We start from the raw sequence: 18,642 nt of genomic DNA on the forward strand, positions 1-18,642 counted from the left end.
GACCCAGGAAGCAGCTGTGGCAAGGTCATCAGGCAGAGCCCCCACCCAAGGCAGAGCACTCTTCTAAAACATCTCCAATGCAAAGGCTTTATTTGCCTCTTAAAACCTTAGTGATGGCCAATTCATGAATTCACAAAGAAGTTCACTTTTTATTAATAAAATTCTAAATTTTGAAAAACTTTTCCTTATGTTAAACCAAAATTCACCTCTCTATACCTTGTACCCAGAGCTGCAGACTGTGCAAGGTTAGCTTTCTAAATTATAGCCCTTCAATATTTGTAAACACCTGAGCGAGGTGGCTCATGCCTGTAATCCCTGCACTGTGGGAGTCTGGGGCAGGAGGATCACTTGAGGCCAGGAGTTCAAAACCAGCCTGATCAACATAACGAGACCCCATCTCTATTGTTTGTAATAAAAACAAAATTTAAAAAGAAAGAACAATATTTGGGAACAAGGTAGATCAAATTCACTGTGCATGCGGCCTCCCTCAAAAGTGTATGCACATCACAGAGACACACAGGGCCATGTCTCTAGCTAGTCCATCTCAGCCCAGGGTAGAAAGGGCTCGCCCAGCCTTCTGCTGGATGTGGACTTTCTATGCCACTCCAGACAGGAGTTGATGATCCCTGGGAGAAACTAGTTGCCTCGACTTTCTACTAGAAAGGGCAGCCACAGTGTCATATACACATGTCCATACAACTTAATGGAGGCTCACACACAGACACACCACACACATGCCCACACACCTGCACACACACACACACACACACACACACACACACACACACACAGCTTCTATCACCATGTAAGAAATCTCACTATTGCCATTTCTTAGGGCTGAATACAAAATTAGCGAGTGTTGTCTCCTGAACACTAGTTAAAATGTGCATATCTAGAATGTCAAGGAGGCTCTTAAAAACAACAAACAAACAAACAAAAACAACAACAACAACAATAAACTCCCTTTCTAAAATCTAACCATCCACCATCTTACTGGTTGATAATTCTAGAATCCAGGGGTTCCCATCTGTCAACTCCAAAGCTTTCTGTTGAACGAAATTCCAAGGGAAAAAGGTATACAATAGAAATAGTATTGATTAAGACAAGTTAGTGATTAATAAAAAGAAACATAATGAAAAACACACTGGTGTTGCCAATGATTTACACTGTAAACCTTAAAAGCCACTTAATTCTCAGAGCCTCAGTTTCCTCTTAATGAAATCAGAGTATTGAACCCAGTGAAGTTGACATTTCCTTGAAGTGCTTAAATGCTCAGTGGTTATTATTATAGCCTACAGTTCAGTGGGGGGACATAAAGATTCACAAAAAAGAAAATGTAACCGTGTATTAATATAAGTGCTTAAAAAATACTTGCTGTCTAAACAAATAAAGAACGCCATATACTTCAAAGTTTTTTTGTAAATGAACCTTCCTTTAATTATAAGCTGAAGTAATCCAAGTACTCCTGTGAAGAATTGTATGCATGCCTAAAATGCTTTTCTTTTAGTACTAATTGCCAGTTGTTTAATCACTTTTAAGATTTTCTTTTATGTCTCGGTCATATTTTTATAAATGCCCTCTGTGACAGAGAACTGTCATCCCATGTGGATTTGATTGCGCTGTAAGGAAAAACCATTCAAAGAAAGATAATGGAGGTAAGTTACTCTTTTCTTATTTGACTCCCGCTCGTTAACGGAGTCTGAACCAGAATTTTTGAAGTTGTTTATAGCAGTGAGGGCAGAGTGGAAACTCTCCAGGTACTCCTCGCTGAAGCAGCAGCCCCCAGATGCCCCGGAGCTTAACCTCACACCCTGGAGAGGCTAAAAACGTGTCTGTGAAACGGGACTGGAGATTATGCATTGTAACTGAGCATTTTAATAACTTTATTGCTCCAATATTAAGAAAAACTCCATTGATATGCAGATTGTGTCAATACTTGTTTTGCTGAACGTTGTGAACACTTTGGCGATCACAAATGAAAGCATTAAGACTGAGAAGATGTGAAGCAGGAACTCTCCCGATTACATGGTTATGTCATTCTGTTTCTAACATCTGCAAGTATCTTATATACTGAGCATTATGAGTGCCTTTGAAGGCTCTGCAAATAATTTTCTAAACTCCATGAGAAGGGAGAGTGTGAGGGAGAGGGTTTGAGGCTGGAGTCCGGAGCTTCTGCCTGTCTCTGACAGCAGCACACCTTATTAACGCATATGAGCCAAACAACAGATTATTTAACTTAGGGTGAAAAAGTATAAGAGACTACTTTATGAATAACAATGTATGGAGTAGTTAATAAAATTTCAAATAATGTTTACCGCATCCTGTTGTGGAATAGCTATTCAGATCAAGTTAAAATTGAAACACAAAAACAAACCAGAGAGAGAGAGAGAGAGACAGGAAAACCCCATCCATTGAATCTCCAGCATTCCTGCGATGGAGTTTAGTAAGGAAAGAGCACGTGTCTCAAAGCAAAGACATTGCAGTTCCAACAACGACAGTAAAACATCTTGTTTACAAAAGACCCCGTTCCGGCTGTTGTGAGGGAACCTGTGTTTGTGAGAAGCGGAGAAGCTCTAAAGCCCACACTTTTCTCCCCTCGAACGGCCATCAAAGCATTGAAGTTTTCTCCAAAAGGGGCACCTATTACAGGCCTCTAATGATTATATTTTTAAGTGCACTTTGCACGTCCTCCCACGGCCTCCGCGCTGCGCTGGAAAGATGACCCTTTTCCTGCCTGTCAGCCACAGGTACAGAATGTCCCTTGTCCAGACCCAGGAGAAACAACAGGAGCTGCTGAACTCTTTGCCTAGAGTCTTCTCTGGGAGAAGGCACCAGGCTTTGTCTTCCCTGGGACAAAGCCCCTCTCTCCCAGGGGGCCGGGGTGCCAGCAAACCACGGCATGGATTTAGACTCCATGGAATTGGAGTTCATTCAGAAAACTGGTTTTAGGAGCCTTATCTAACATTTCCAAGCACGAACCCCAAAGGTCATCCTTCCCTTCTGTAGGGAGCCCAAGTTGTAGAAACAATCCCAGAGCAGAAACATTTTTTCTAACTTCCGTGACTACACTGTGGGAGGCACTGCTCACTGTACACAGGGCACATGAGGATAATTAGGCCATCCTTTTACTTGTCACCCAACGAAGAGAGTAAATTAATGAATACTACATACACAGAGTTCCCTTTGTCTGAAATGTGTTTGTACGAAGAGGATAGTACTCACACAGATTTGTAGAAACTACCTATGGGATTTTAAAGATAAGTTATGTATTACTTCCCAAGCGTGGGAAATTTTGGATGGAATTAAGACCCCAAAACTGTCGGTGCAATGTAATGTGTCACCTCTCAGCAGAAGAAACATGTGAGTGGAAATGAGAAAGACAAAAGGCTTTCTCATGTAGTAATTTTTAAAAAGTGCATTTTCTTTAGTATCCTCACAAGATTCCTAACTTTTCAAGACCATATTCTTTCTTCAGGTATTCATCCTGCAGATATTTGCATGTTTTAACGTAGGTGTCTCCACCTATTAAAATAATAGGATGTATTTTTTCTTAAGCTTTGCCGTGATTAAATGCAAGAGCCACCTATTTTAAATCGGATTTGAAAATCAAGAGTAGGTGTCCTCAGAAATCACAAATTCTGAGGTATAATGAAATTGAAGTTGTAACAGTGCCTCCTAAGGTGGGACTTCCAAAGCATTTCTCCTGCAAATGCTTTCTGTCATAGGCGTTTCTTTGAGGAGTAAGGGCAGTGTTCTCACCCATGCCTCTGGAAAGGAACGCTGAAACTCCTGAAAGGTTCTCTGATGCTTCCTTTCATTTTCTCTCAGTAAGCATTGACTTGAGCACCTCCTCTGTTTATGCCACTGTTCTACGCATACTTGCTACAAAGACACAGATGAAATGGGTAGCTCTCCAAATACAGAGAAAAACATGCAGAGAAGGGTTTACGGGTTTATTTTAACAACTTTCCAGACACTTTTAAACATGTTTTCTTTTTTATTCTTCAAGGTTGCCCTGTAGAACAGGCTGGAAAATTGTTTTTAAGGTCTCTTGACAGATGAAGAAACTAAGGGAAAGCCATTAGATGCCTAAGGATCACAGAATCCATTCTGCAAAGCTTGGAATCCAGATGAGCTACAGTTGCAGGTTCTTTCCAGACAGTAGCCTGCCTCGAGGTAAAAAAAAAAAAAAGAAACCTGCCTGACTTCTTGAGCCATTAATTAATCCCTTTCCTTTGCAAGGTGGTCCTTCTACGGTCTCCAGCAGTTCAAACGCTTCCCGGAAGAGGCAGGCGCTTATCTTTCCTACGGTGCTACAAAGTTCTCACAGCAGTGCAAAGTCCAATTCTCCCATAAAAGCACCAATGTAGAAAGCAAACCTTTAAACAGCTTCCAACCCAACGTGAAAGAAAAAATAACCTTATTCTTACTCCTCCCCCCATTTCCTCTCCAACTGAGCTTCTCACCGCAAGCCTGTTAGGTTCTCATTCTAGTTCTCCTCTTCATTGTTTTCCCCGGTGCTTGTGCGTGTGCGCACGTGTGTGTGTACATATACATTAGTATCCTCCCACATCCCAAATACCAAGCCCTTCCTTCCCCTCATTGAAGGACTTTTTTGAATTCTGATTCAAGCAGGAAGCTTACCCAGACCAGGCCGCCCGACGAGACTTTCTATTTTTACTCCGACTTTTTTATACCATTAGACACTATGATCTACTTCAACTTTCAAAACCAATTTCAAAATAAATAGGATCCCTCATGCCCCATTATAAAGGTTGTGAGAATTCATAAAATACAGGTAATGGGATCAGAGTAACAAGTTAACATGTAAGATCAGTTAACATTTCAGATGCTGTGTGTATGTTTTTGTGTGTCTGTGTGTGTGTATAAAATGCATGGGTGTATTTATAATGGGAGTATATGTAATTTTATAACACACATATAAAATACCATCACATGCTGCATAAATATGAGCTGTGTCAACTGCGTCAGGCAAGAGTCCCCTCCGATAGTGCACAGCTTACAGGACGGTCAGTAGATGTGACTTTGTCATTCTTTGTGGTTTACTGTGGGGTGAATTGAAAACAACCTTGAAGGCCGGGCGAGGTGGCTCACGTCTGTAATCCCAGCACTTTGGGAAGTCGAGGTGGGCAGATCACCTGAGGTCAGGAGTTCGAGACCAGCCTGACCAACATGGAGAAACTCTGTCTCTACTAAAAATACAAAATTAGCCGGGCATCGTGGCGCATGCCTGTAATCCCAGCTACTTGGGAGGCTGAAGCAGGAGAATCGCTTGAACCCAGGAGGCGGAAGTTGCGGTGAGCGGAGATCATGCCATTGCACTCCAACCTGGGCGACAATGAGAGCAAAACTCCGCGCAAAAAAAAAAAAAAAAAAAAAAAAAACCCTTGAAATACAAGTAATTGGCTTAAAAAAAAAAAAAGACAACTATACAACTATATATCAATAACACTAGAGAAGAAACCAACCTCCTTAAGGTAATCTATGCAATTTTGGAAGAAAACTTGTACGCAGAAAATCTCAGGGCGACTGACCTACAGCCCTGGGCCACTCATTCAGCTGTGAACTTTTCATGCACAGAGAATAAACTGCCTTACTTAAGCCACAGTATTTTTGGATTTCTTTATGACAATAGCTCAGCCAGTATCTTAACTAACATAGAAATTGGTCCCTGGATGGAAGGTGATGCTATAACAAAAATGAAACTAAAATAAGTGATATCAGTGTACTAGTTACATGGAAGGCAGTATAAACATGAACATTGCACATGGTGAATCAGTGTTGCCTAAATATGACAAAATATTATCAAATTAATAGAATATCAAAAAAAGCAAACTGGCATCTAAAGTAACTCAAAATACTGAAAATGCATCCCTAAGAAAGAATTGGGGAAATTCAGAATATAGGTATGCTCCTTACTTTTGTTAGTAATAAAGGTCCAAGAGAGAGATACGTGTTCAGGTTAAAACACGTTAATCTTCGAGCAGAAATGAATAAAGCGAATGGAGCTCTCCTCATTGATATTTTTCTGCCCAGCAGCCTAAGTGGATTGAGAGTTCAGAAATCAGAGTTTCTAGAGGGTATAAGAGTAGCACATTGGCATTAGCCCAAGACCAACTGTGTCTCGGATGTTGTTCCAGGATGTGTGGATACATAGTTAATTTTGCAATTAATCTTTACTTCCATTTTCTTCACCTTGATAGTAAGGATGATAGTGTTTATTTTATAAATCATTGTCAAGTTTCAATCATGTAAAGAATACTGCATCGCCCTCGGAATAGGTAGAATCCCCCCGAAAAAGTAACTGATTTGTTCCCATATTCTGCTTTCCCAGGCCCTGCATTGCTCCTGTCCTTCTAGCACATGCGTCTGCCCCTGAGACCCGACGCACTTGCACAGTCCATGACTCTGCTTCTAGATGGACCTAACTGGAACCACGTACCCCTGTGCATTCGACGGCGCATCGTGTACGGCTGCCAGTCACTCATCCCTAGAATCCTTGTTCTAGCTCTTCTCTGTCCTCACCATGTACTTTGTCTTCCCACTTTGCAGAATCTCCCAGTCCTGTTGCTGTCCTTGTCATCTTCCACATGTGACCCTGTTCTCTGCACTGTGTACCCAGCCTGGGGGACTGTGCGTCCCCCTCCCTGACCATTTATAGAAAGAAACATCTGTTCCTCCCAATGGGACCTGCCCAATTTCAGTTCCCTGGGCTCTCCTGGTTGGGCTGATCTGCATTTCCACAAAGTGTTTTTCTGAGACATGGGCTTCAGCTCATGTGAAGGGTTTTCAGCATAAAGAATACTGGTCAGGTCCATCTGGTAACATTGCATATTCAAGGTTCTGCATGATTTGAATGAAACATGAAACAATAAATTCATCCACTGCCTAGAAACATCTGGTCTCTTTTAATGAAATCCCGCCACTTGGCTGTCTGGAAACAAGACTATTTGTATCCAACATATATCCTGAGAGTTATTTTATTTTTTTCTCTCTCTCCAGCTGCAAAGCCACATGAGAAGTAAACATGTTCTTTCATGTTATTCTCCATTGAATAGGATCTGAAAGTACTTCCCAATTTTCTGAATAGACTCAGAATGTTCAAGGAACTTCTCACAGATTTGTATCAAAAACCTATACCACATGAAACATGAGACGTCCCTCAAAATATTGCCTTTTGACAAGCGTCAAAGAGATCACAAATCCTATAGATTGTGACCTTGAATTGTCATTAAACTTGTGTTTACTGCCTGGTTTCCTCAGTTTCCAAGTTGAATATGCTGAGGTAAAAGGCACTGAAAGCGCTAAGTCTCCTTCCAACTGACAACATTTTAAGTATTTGAAGATAGATGCAAATTATTGCTTAGGACTTCAAATGCTCCATCTTCATATTTTTATTAAATGTGACAGTTTTCAAAGCATGTTCAGATACTTTATCTCATTTTGTTCTCTTGATAAACCTCCAAAATAGGAAGGGAAGACACTATGCTCTCTGCTTTGGAGAAGAGAACATTGAAGTGCAAAAGATGAAATAACCATGACTTCTAGCTGAGATGGTAACAGGAGTCCACCTCTTGACCAATACCTCTACTTGAAGCACTCGGCATTAGCAGGTAAAGTATTAGCAGAGATTCCAATAAGACACAGCTTTACTCTACAGTCATGCCTCCTGCCTTCTCATGAGCAATATAGAAGATTCAACAAAAGACCCATGGAGCTGGAACTGGACGGCCACTGAGTGGGGAATCACGTCAGCCTCACGATGTGAACCCCTGGGCTTTCCCTTCCATGCCCATGCCTTAATGTCAGATGCTGGGAGAAGTTTTTCTTCATCTTAAAAGGAACCTAAAAACCAAAATGACTGGCAAGTGCACCTTTACCCATGGTTCTTAAAAATGTGTCTGGGCATACACCAATGGAATAGAGAACTCAGAAATAAGACCACACACCTACAACTATCTGATCTTCAACAAACCTCACAACAAGAAGCAAGGGGAAAGGATTCCCTATTCAATAACGGTGCTGGGATAACTGAATAGCCATATGCAGAGGATTGAAACTGGACCCCTTCATTACCCCATCTACAAAAGTTAACTCAAGATGGATGAAAGACTTAAATGTAAAACCCAAAACTATTAAAACCCTAAAAGGCAACCTAGGCAATACCATTCAGGACACAGGCACAGGCAAATATTTCATGATGAAGACACCAAAAGCAATTGCAGCAGAAGCAAAAATTGACAAATAGGAGCTGATTAAACTAAAGAGCTTCTGCACAGCAAAAGAAACAGAGTAAACAGACAACCTACAGGATAGGAGAAAATTTCTGCAAACTATGTATCCCACACAGGTTTAATATCCAGCATCCATAAGAAACTTAAACACATTCACAAGAAAAAGAAACAAACAATCCCATTAAAAAGTGGGCAAAGGACATGAAGACACACTTTTCAAAAGAAGACATACATGTGGCCAACAATCATATGAAAAAAGCTCAGCATCACTCATCATTAAAGAAATGCAAATCAAAGCCACAATGTGATACCATCTAACACCAGACAAGAATGGCTATTACTAAAAAGTCAAAAAACAACAGATGCTGGCAAGGTTGTGAAGAAAAGAGAATCCTTTTAAGTGTTGCTAGGAGTGTAAATTAGTTCAGCCATGTGGATGACAGTGTGGCAATTTCTCAAAGACCTAAAGACAGAAATATTAATAACATTCAATCCAACAATCCCATTACTCAGGATATACCCAAAGGAATAGAAATTGCTCTACTATAAAGATACATGCATGCATATGTTCATTGCAGCACTATTCACGATAGCAAAGACACGGAATCAATGGAAATGCCCATCAATGATAGACTGAATTAAAAAAATGGATACATATACACCATAAAATACTATGCAGCCATAAAAAAACCACAAGATTATGTCCTTTGCAAGGACATGGATGGAGTTGGAGGCCATTACACTTAACAAACTAACATAGGAACAGAAAACCAAATATCATACGTTCTCACTTATAAGTGGGAGCTAAATGATGAGAACACATGGACACATTGAGGGGATAACACATATTGGAGACGTTTGGAGGGTGAAAGGTGGGAGGAGGGAGAGGATCAGAAAAAATAACTAATGGGTATTAGGCTTAATACCTGGGTGATGGAATAATCTCTACAACAAACCTCCATGACACATGTTTGCCTAAGTAACAAACCTACACTTGTACCCCTGAACTTAAAATAAAAGTTAAAAAAAAATGTGTCTGGGAGTAAGGAGGACATAGGAGATTCCCATGACAAGGAGCTGAGCCAAGATTCCCACTGGCTTAATGTTATGGGTCAATGACATCCCAATAGAGCTCCAAAGCACATTCCCAAACCACAGTGTAAGATGTGGTTCTGGACTGGGAGATACGGAAGGCCAGATGGAGGCAATGGAGACTTTGTAGACAGGAAAGCATAATCATAAAGAGATGGATAAAGAGAGAAGTAAAATCTACTCTAAGTGAGCCTGCAGACCAAATTTCAAAACAAAATGAAAATGATTGAATGTGGAGAAATAAGAAGCAAATCAGATAAGAATTTTATTTTCCATGGAGTCCGTGTTATAAGAAGACTATGACCTCAATGTAAATATGGAGAGGATGTTCAAAATAATGCTCCACTTTCAGGCCAGGCCCAGTGGCTCACGCCTATAATCGTACCACTTTGGGAGGCCAAGGCAGGCAGGTCACCTGAGCCCAGGACTTTGAGACCAGACTGGGCAACATGGCAAAACTTGGTCTCTACAGATAATACAAAAATGAGCCAGGCATGGTGGCACATGCCTGCAGTCCCAGCTACTTGGGGAGCTGAGGCAGGAGGATTGCTTGAACCCGGGAGTTTGAGGCTGCGGTAAGCTGACATTGTGCCGCTGCACTCCAGACTGGATGACAAAGTAAGACCTGGTTTCAAAAAACAAACAAACAGAAAAAAGATAATCAATTTTTGCTTCAAAAATAAAGATATTGTTAAACAAAACAGGCCTAACTTACTAGATTATCAGTGACTATGTCAAAAAAAAAAAAAATCCAATTACAATTTGGGAAAGAAAAATGTAGACACTAAAAGTTTTTTAAAAAAGTATTAGGTGACGCTGGGTGTGGTGGCTCACGCCTGTAATCCCAGCACTTTGGGAGACCAAGGCAGGTGAATCACCCCAGGTTGGGAGTTCCAGATCAGCCTGACCAACATGTATTTCTGTCTCAACTAAAAATACAAAATTAGCTGGGCATGGTGGCACAGGCCTGTAATCCCAGCTACTCAGGAGGCTGAGGCAGGTGAATCGCTTGAACCCAGGTGACAGAGGTTGCCATGTCCAGCCTGGGCAACAAGAGCAAAATTCCATCTCAAAAAAAAAAAAAAAAAAAAAAAAGCATTAGGTGATGTCTTAGAAGAAATACAGATGCTGTGTACATCGCCTGCTGAGCTCCAGCCGGAAGTGGGGAGGTTCTCGGGTTCTCTGCTTAGTTATCACAAGAGGAAGGCGATGTGTGTGCTGGGCCCCATGCTAGAAGAAGGCTCTGGGGAAGAATTCACTTCCAGGCATACTCAGGTTGCTGGTGGCATTCAGTTTCTTGTTGCCAATGGTCTGAGGTCCTTATTTCCACGCTGGCTGCCAGCCGGGGCCACTCTGCTCACAGAGAGGGCTGCACCCACCACGCCCTCCACGTGGCCTGCTCCATCTTCGAAGCCCACGGTGGTCCACCAAATTCACTTCACACTTTGATATGGTTTGGATCTGTGTCCCTGCACAAATCTCATGTCAAAATGTAATCCCCAGTGTTGGAGGTGGGGCCTGGAGGGGGGAATTGGGTCCTGGGGGCAGTTTCTCATGGTTTAGCACCATCCCCTTGGCGTTGTTGTCAGGATAATGTGTTGTCGTGACGTCTGGTTGTTTAGAAGTGTGTGGCACATTCCCTCTCTCTCTCTGGCTCCTGCTCCTGCCATGTGAGATGGGACTGCTTTCCTTTGCTTTCCCCCATGGTTGTAAGTTTCCTGAGGCCTACCCAGAAGCAGCAGCCGCCATGCTTCCTGAAGAACCTGCAGAACCATAAGCCAATTAAACATCTTTTCTCTATCAATTACCCAGTCTCAGGTATTTCTTTATAGCAATGTGAGAATGGACTACTATACCCTTCAACTCCCTCTGACCTCTTTTTCACTAAGAACCAGAGTAACTATCTTTAAAGGGTTTGTGTGATTAGATGAGGCCCCCTCAGATACTCTCCCTTCGGCCGTATAACGTATCCCATAACCACAACGTCTCATCATAGCCACAGCCCTCACTTACACACATGGGAGAGAGGATTTTACAAGGGCCAGCCGGTCAGTGTGGGGCATTCTCAGAATCCTGCCCACGCCACAGGAGCCATGCAGAAGTCCTGAGAGAGTTAGAGAATTCGCCAAATAGAATATGGGTCTAGTGCGTCACCTGAGAAAGTAGCACAGATAAACTAAGAGTTTATTTTTTTAATTAAGTGCTTTTGAAAGAAACTGAAGAACAAGTCTTCAATTTATTCTTCCAACAACTGAAGAATGTCTCCAACATTCATAAAATAGAAATCCCAGAAAAGAATGAAAGGAATATCAGAGGGTGATAAAGAAATAATTATGCATGTTTTAAAGAATTTAAGAAAGATATATACTAAGTGCATGCAAGTATGATAAATTAAAAAAAAAATTACCTCCAAAGGAGTGCAATTAGACAGAGAGCAGACTTTCCATTAGGAATACTAGATATCAGTACAAAATGGAGAAATGTTCTTATTGAGCTGAAAAAGGCTGCTGGCCTAGAATTGTGTATGCAATTAAACTATCTCACAAAAATAGTGGCATTCAGAAATGTCTCATCAAGGTGAAAGCTAAACAACCAACAAAGGAATAAATGTAACACAGAGAAGGAGAACTTGTGATCAAATAACTTCTGGCGAAGAGTCACAAAACTACTTAAATATAAAACTAAAACTATTTTTATTAGCACTAGAGAAGATCATTTGATATTATAAACTTTGCAAATGTAAAAGTAATGTAACTAACCGCAAACGTGAGGAATGGAGTTTGGAATTACTAATCAGATCATTAGCTCTTTCACTTTCCCATCAGCTCTAAAATTCTAACATGAAGTTTAAAAGTGTAAGTACAAAATACAGATATTTTCAACATATACCAGCTATGGTGTTTACCATCTTTTCTCTCTCCTCCCCATACTCACATCCTCACCAAAGGAACTGATGAAGAATATATTTATATTTTCATATAGAAAATAAATTACTACAAAGGTAGGGCAATAAAAAACAATAGTGGACACATAAATTAGATATGCATGTGTTCATTCATTTTTCAAAGGAAACGATTTCTTATTACAAAAGGCTGAAAATAAAATTACACAATAATGTAGTGGAAAGAGATTTTCAATGAGTATTTAAGGCAAGGTCATGAGAAAGGTAGAAACGCAGGCTAACTTTAACCATAAGCAAAAACTACAGTGAATTATGTATGTCAGTAATAGAAGGGTCACTCTAAAAGAATAGAAGAGTTGGTAAAGCAGGATAAAGGTACTATAAAAACCATCAGTACAGCAGAAATTGCTTTAAAAAATAAAAAACAAAAAATAAGAAAGTAGAAATAATCCAAATACATCAGTCAATAGTAACAATAAATGTAATTGTCCAAATCTATCGAAAGACAGGTTATCAGGTTAGATTTATAAATGTCCAGTTATAAGCTAGACAAAATTAAAACACACACAAAAATGGTACATTATGCCTTATAACTAGGCAAATGTAAACTGGTATAAAACTATCCATGATAGAAAAATTTGAATAAAAATGAATACTATGTAATAATAAATATTGTACCACCAAGAATATGTAAAATCACAATTTTTATGTCCCTGATCATATAATGTCAAATATATAAAGCAAAAAGGAGACAAACTTAAAGGTTAATTCTAATCACAGAAAAGAAGTTTAACAGATCTACACTTGAAACTGAAAAGCACGCTGGCCAACAAAAATTTGTCATGCCCAAAACTTAACTCACGTATTGTTTTCTGGTAGACCCAGAACTGCATGTTCGAAACTATGAGAAAGTAGATAATATAAAGATGCCAACATAAATACATAAAGGATGGAAAGAGTCTGAAATGAAGGGTGATTTAGAGATGGAAAGACAAGAGTTGGCCAAAGTATTCAGCTTTACAGAGAGAAAGTTCCCCAGGTCTCCCACAGGCACTGACGGAGCTAGTCTTAGGGAAACCAGTCACATCGAGTGAGGATCTTGCCAGGTACCAGAAATGGAGTTGTTTTCCCCTCAATCTTAACTTTTGTGTTATGTAAATTTTTATAAATGTATTTCTCCCATTGCAAATATTTTATATTAGATAACCTTCTTTCTTTATGTCTCCCCTTTAATCAATTACTATCTGGTAGTGATAAAAGTTACAAAAATTGACTATAGACTAGGGATTCCCTATGAATCTCAAATAGTCCATATCATACAGACCCACCAAGCTCTTGGGCCACAGGATAATTTAATCAGAAATGATTGTAAAAGCACAGATAATGATAAGACCAACATTAAGGACAGACAGTTACATGGAACTTCACAACAATCTGGCCACTCAGTCCTCACGGCGTCTCGACGAGGCAGGTGCTGTTGCTATTCCCATTTTACAGAGGATTAAACTGAAGCCCAGGGCTCAGCTCGCCTGGTGTGCCACAGCCAAGAGGGGCTGGTGCCGCAGTTTTCCTTGGCATTCTGGCTCCGCAAGGCACGCTCACACCCACTAGCGCAGCTCCAGCTTCACAGCATGAGACCTGTGTCGGTCACTGCATGAGACCCAGAGCGCAGACGGGCTCAGTGCTTGGGGTTTAACGCTTACTGCTGCGGCCTTCTAATTTTTGCTAATTTTGCCTGTGAATTTGCCTCGTAAGTGAATTCAGCTGGGACCACAGAGCTTACACCGGGGACTTGGGGCCTCAGTCTAGCTATTCCTCTTCCTGCCGCCTTTCTGGAAGGAGTTCTTGGCTTCCTCATCCTGGCCCATCTCCCTGACTCACTGGACCCTGCCAGTGCCCTCTCTGCCCCTGCTCAGCCATCATTGCTGCGCTCTGCGCCTGGCTGGGACCTGGGCACTGGCCTCGTGGTGGCCTCCTCTCCCTGGGCTGCCAGTCACGGTAAGGCAGCGTGTTAGGGCGGCACCGGACCACCCTGCTCCGGGTCCTGAGTCTATTCTAGCACAGAGGCTGCAATATCTTGAGGATCCCTCATCTGCTGTGGTTGAGGCAGTGGACCCGTGGGGAGGGAGAGACCCAGCTCAATTCTTCAAACTTGACAAGGCACAGAGCATGAGTTCCTGGCAGGAGGGAAACCAACAGGCCACCTGCTACCCCATGTGAACCCCAACTGGCAAGGTGGAGCCCTCTGGACCTCTGAGAGTCTGCATGTGCCCCAAAAGTTTTTCTTCTGAGGGAGTACAACATTAAACAGCAGATAAAAAACTCCAAGACAGGTCAAGAAAAATAATAGATAAAAAGATTTTATGTGTATATAATACCTATAAATATATGTGTATATATATGTTATAATATATAAATATTAGTACTTCTATTTGCAATTTTTCCTGGTTTTTAAGCAAGTCACCCCCATTTTCATTTCGCACTGATATTTACAAGTTGTGTAACTCCTCCTCACTATGTTACACTACAAAGGGCCTTAAAAGGCACTGAAGTTTTTCCTTTTATGTTTTGAGGACAGCTCTTTCATTAAGAGCCACACTGAATGAGTCAAATTCCTCTATCATATATCAGCCCTTGAAATATCTGAAGACAAAGCACTCTTTCTTGGAGTCCTCTCCTCTCCAGATGACACGTTCACCTGCATTTCTTAAAATCATGTCATCTCTAGCCTGCTGTAGACCACTCATGAACAAACTCTCTGTAGACATGGTTTTTCAATCGGTTTGAGTCACACCCAGGTGTTTTAAGATCTATCAACAAAACAGCCCAAGGTGTACGAAGACCTATGCAAAATATGGAGGAGCACACAGGCAAATCTTAGGAATGGCGTTCACAGACACCAAGATTTAAACTAGAACTAACAGGGAGTGTTTTCATGGCTGGATGTGGTGGCTCACACCTGTAACCCCACACTTTGGGAGGCTGAGGTGGGTGGATCACCTGAGGTCAGGAGTTCGAAACTAGCCTGACCAACATGATGAAACTCCATCTCTACTAAAAATACAAAAATTAGTCAGGCATGGTGGTGTGCTCCTGTTATCCCAGCTACTTGGGAGGCTGAGGCAGAAGAATCACTTGAACCTGAGAGGTGGAGGATGCAGTGAGCTGAGATCGCGCCACTGCACTCCAGCCTAGGCAACTATCTCAAAAAAACAAAAAGAAAAGAAAAGAAAAGAAAAAAAGAGTGTTTTCACAATATATTCCATCCCCAGATGGAATGGACCAGGGCACAAGATGATGCTTAGGTACCACAGCTGCTGATCAGGGATGCTCTGGGCAAGAACCACCCATCAGATCTGAACTCAATGGCCTTGAACAGTCCTTCCAGCTCTGAGGTCTAGAAATGTATGAAATTACTGTTAAATTACATCTTGATGAGTGGAGAGCATTAAACTAGAGCAAATTACATCAACCTGCCTTTAAGCAGCTGTCATATCTGATGCTTGAAGACTGCTGTGTCTGTATTTCCTTCTGATGGTAAAAAAGTTCAAAAACATTGAAGAGCAACAGAAAAAAGGTATTATTAAAATTTCTACGGGTCTCAGTTAAGGAGACAAATGTTTAGTTATGAGCACTGACCTGGTTCACACGACTAAGGAGTTAGAGGAAGACATTTTGTAACCATTAAATTGCATTAAATACCAACATTGATATCTAAGTCCCTAACTGGTAAATGCTGGAAAAAATACTTCTTTTCTGACCCTCCCCAAAAAACAGAAATCTTCATTTCGTCCTCAGACCGATAGTTCTTAATAAGAAACCAAGACTACGCTATACAACAAGAATGATGGTTTTTCTGACAATGTGAGTTTATAATAAAAGAAAGCTTAGAAAAAAACTCAGGCCTGCATGCTTCAGATCGCAAAATCTGGTTAACATTGGTTAACACAGAGAAATTATCTAACAAGGGATATTTGTAATACAGCCATGGTAAGTGAGATCTTTTCAGGACTGGCTAGATACCAAATACACAAATTAAAATTATTACAGGATTCTGTAATGCTAGGAACCTTTTTTTTTTTTAAGTGCTTGAAGAAGGTTTGGTGGGAGAAAAGTATACAAAATTTGGTAACTGGGGGCTACTTCCTCAAGAGTCACCGTTCATATGGCATTTCATTACCTTAATATATCCTGGTGTATGTTCCAAGTTTTGATCTGATAATGACTTTGCATCAATTACCATGCAAATTCCATGAACTGAAATGTACAAAGCACAAGTAGGCACTGCACAAAGCTGGCTGTGTCGCATGGTTTGCATAGATGCTTAATGTCATTAGCAGCGTCTCTCTCTCTTCCCTATCCATTCCCAGAACCCTTATTCCTTTTAAATCTTCCTTTAAAGTGATCTCATCCTGATCTAATGATGCTGATTCACAGACAGGGTGAGGTAACGCACTTAAGATAATGCATCATCGTGGTGGCTCACCCAAGTGTAAATATTAAGTAGGATTTCAGTACAGCATTTAGTTTTACTGTAACAAGAAACTGCAAACTAATATTACAGTGCAGTAGCCAGCACAACGCCACACTGATAAGGTTGTGCACAGCATGAAGAAATATAAGATATGATGTCGTTTCCTCTTCCATGCTACAGGATGTCACCTAGCTTTACAGCTTTCTCATCAAGAAAAAAAGGAAAATCACATTTTTAGGTAGTAACTTAAACTGTTTTGGATGTAAAACACAATGTGTCAATCTGCATGATCCAGGTCACTGGCCAGACAATTTTGTTGTTAGTTGTTCATCCTTATAAACAAAAAAAGGTTTGAGTTTGTGAATAAATATGTATTAGAAATACTTTTGAAACATATGACTATAGAATGAATTGTTAAACTAAACTCGGCAATAGAAGCTAGACACTTAGAGAAGCCAAATGGTGGTCTTTACACTAGCATTAAGACTGCACTGTGTATATTCATCTAGCAAATATCCATTATCGCTACAATTTTATGTACACATATGTGTGTATATATACACACACACATGCATATACGTATACACATGCATGTAAATATATGTGTATATACGTGTAAATACATATACATGTATGTATGCACACACATATATATCCATTATACTCAATGTGCTTTCTTAAAGTATATAAATATGGATTGTAATGGAAAGAAGAGAAAGCCCAGGCAAATGGACAAGATTATGAACTTGTAGACATTAGAGCTGGAAGGTGCCTGAGAAGTTACCTTCTCTAGCATCCTTGTTTCATGGGTGATGGCATTTTGACATAGAAATGATAAATGAAGGGCAGATTCATTCATCTGTTCCATGCACCTACAGATAGATACTAATTGTAGGAGCACCATTAATGATAGGGTTATGGTGATGCATTAATGTGGCAGAGTTCTTCTCTTCAAAAACCTTTCATCATAGTACAAAACACAAGTATGCAAACAACCAATTATGCAAGAGACAAAAGGAATAAGTGAAATCAGTAAAGTGCCATGGGACAACAGGGAAAAGAGCAATTAACTTCAAATGGGAGAGAGGCAGAAGGTGGCAGTCAAGGTCAGCTGTAACTTAAAACCTGAGTGGAATGCCAATAAAAGAAGACGGTATGAAAGAAAACAAGTATAGACAGAGGTGACAACATTAGCAAACAGAGAGAGAAGTGATGGAGTTGGCACATCTCCAAGTGGGCGTATTGTACCCAGATAGGTAAAGTGACCAAGTCTGATAGGCGAGGACACACCGGGTCATGAAGCTCTTGCCAATGAGTTTGATGAAGAAGATTTTTAGGAGCACAGCAACACAGTCTACCATACATTTGGAAGCTACTTAATAGCCAAGTGATAATTAAAACAGAGATCTCATTCCAAAGTCCTCCTTTACCCTATCATGCTAAATAAAAGCTGGGTAGATTGAAATAGATGCTATGGATACATTTTTTTTTCTTTTCCATGAATTTTTGCTTAATAAAATGGTTTTATTCCTAAGACAAAAAGCAGTTTGTATCGAGCTCACTATTGTTACAAAAAGAAACAAATTGATAAGGATACTTGGTATATTATGGCACTTTCTAGTTTGCAAAGCTGGTTCGCATCTTCCATTTTATTTGACCTTCACATTTTCTCTGGGAGTAAAACAAGTATTATTATCTCAATTTTGCAGGTGAACAAATTCAGCCTCAAAGACTTTCCTGTTGCATTAAATAGTAGATCTGGGACCTGTACCCAGGTTTTCTAATATCCAAGGATCAATGGCCTTGTCTTCTAAGACCCAGGGACTAATGCCCAAGTTTTCTAATACCCAGAGACTAATGCCCAGGTATTCTAGAGAAAGTTTGGTGATTTTATACTGCTTCTTAAAATTTATCTTTTG

Source organism: Theropithecus gelada, chromosome 13 (genome assembly GCF_003255815.1).
Source record: "Theropithecus gelada isolate Dixy chromosome 13, Tgel_1.0, whole genome shotgun sequence".
Taxonomy (NCBI): domain Eukaryota; kingdom Metazoa; phylum Chordata; class Mammalia; order Primates; family Cercopithecidae; genus Theropithecus; species Theropithecus gelada.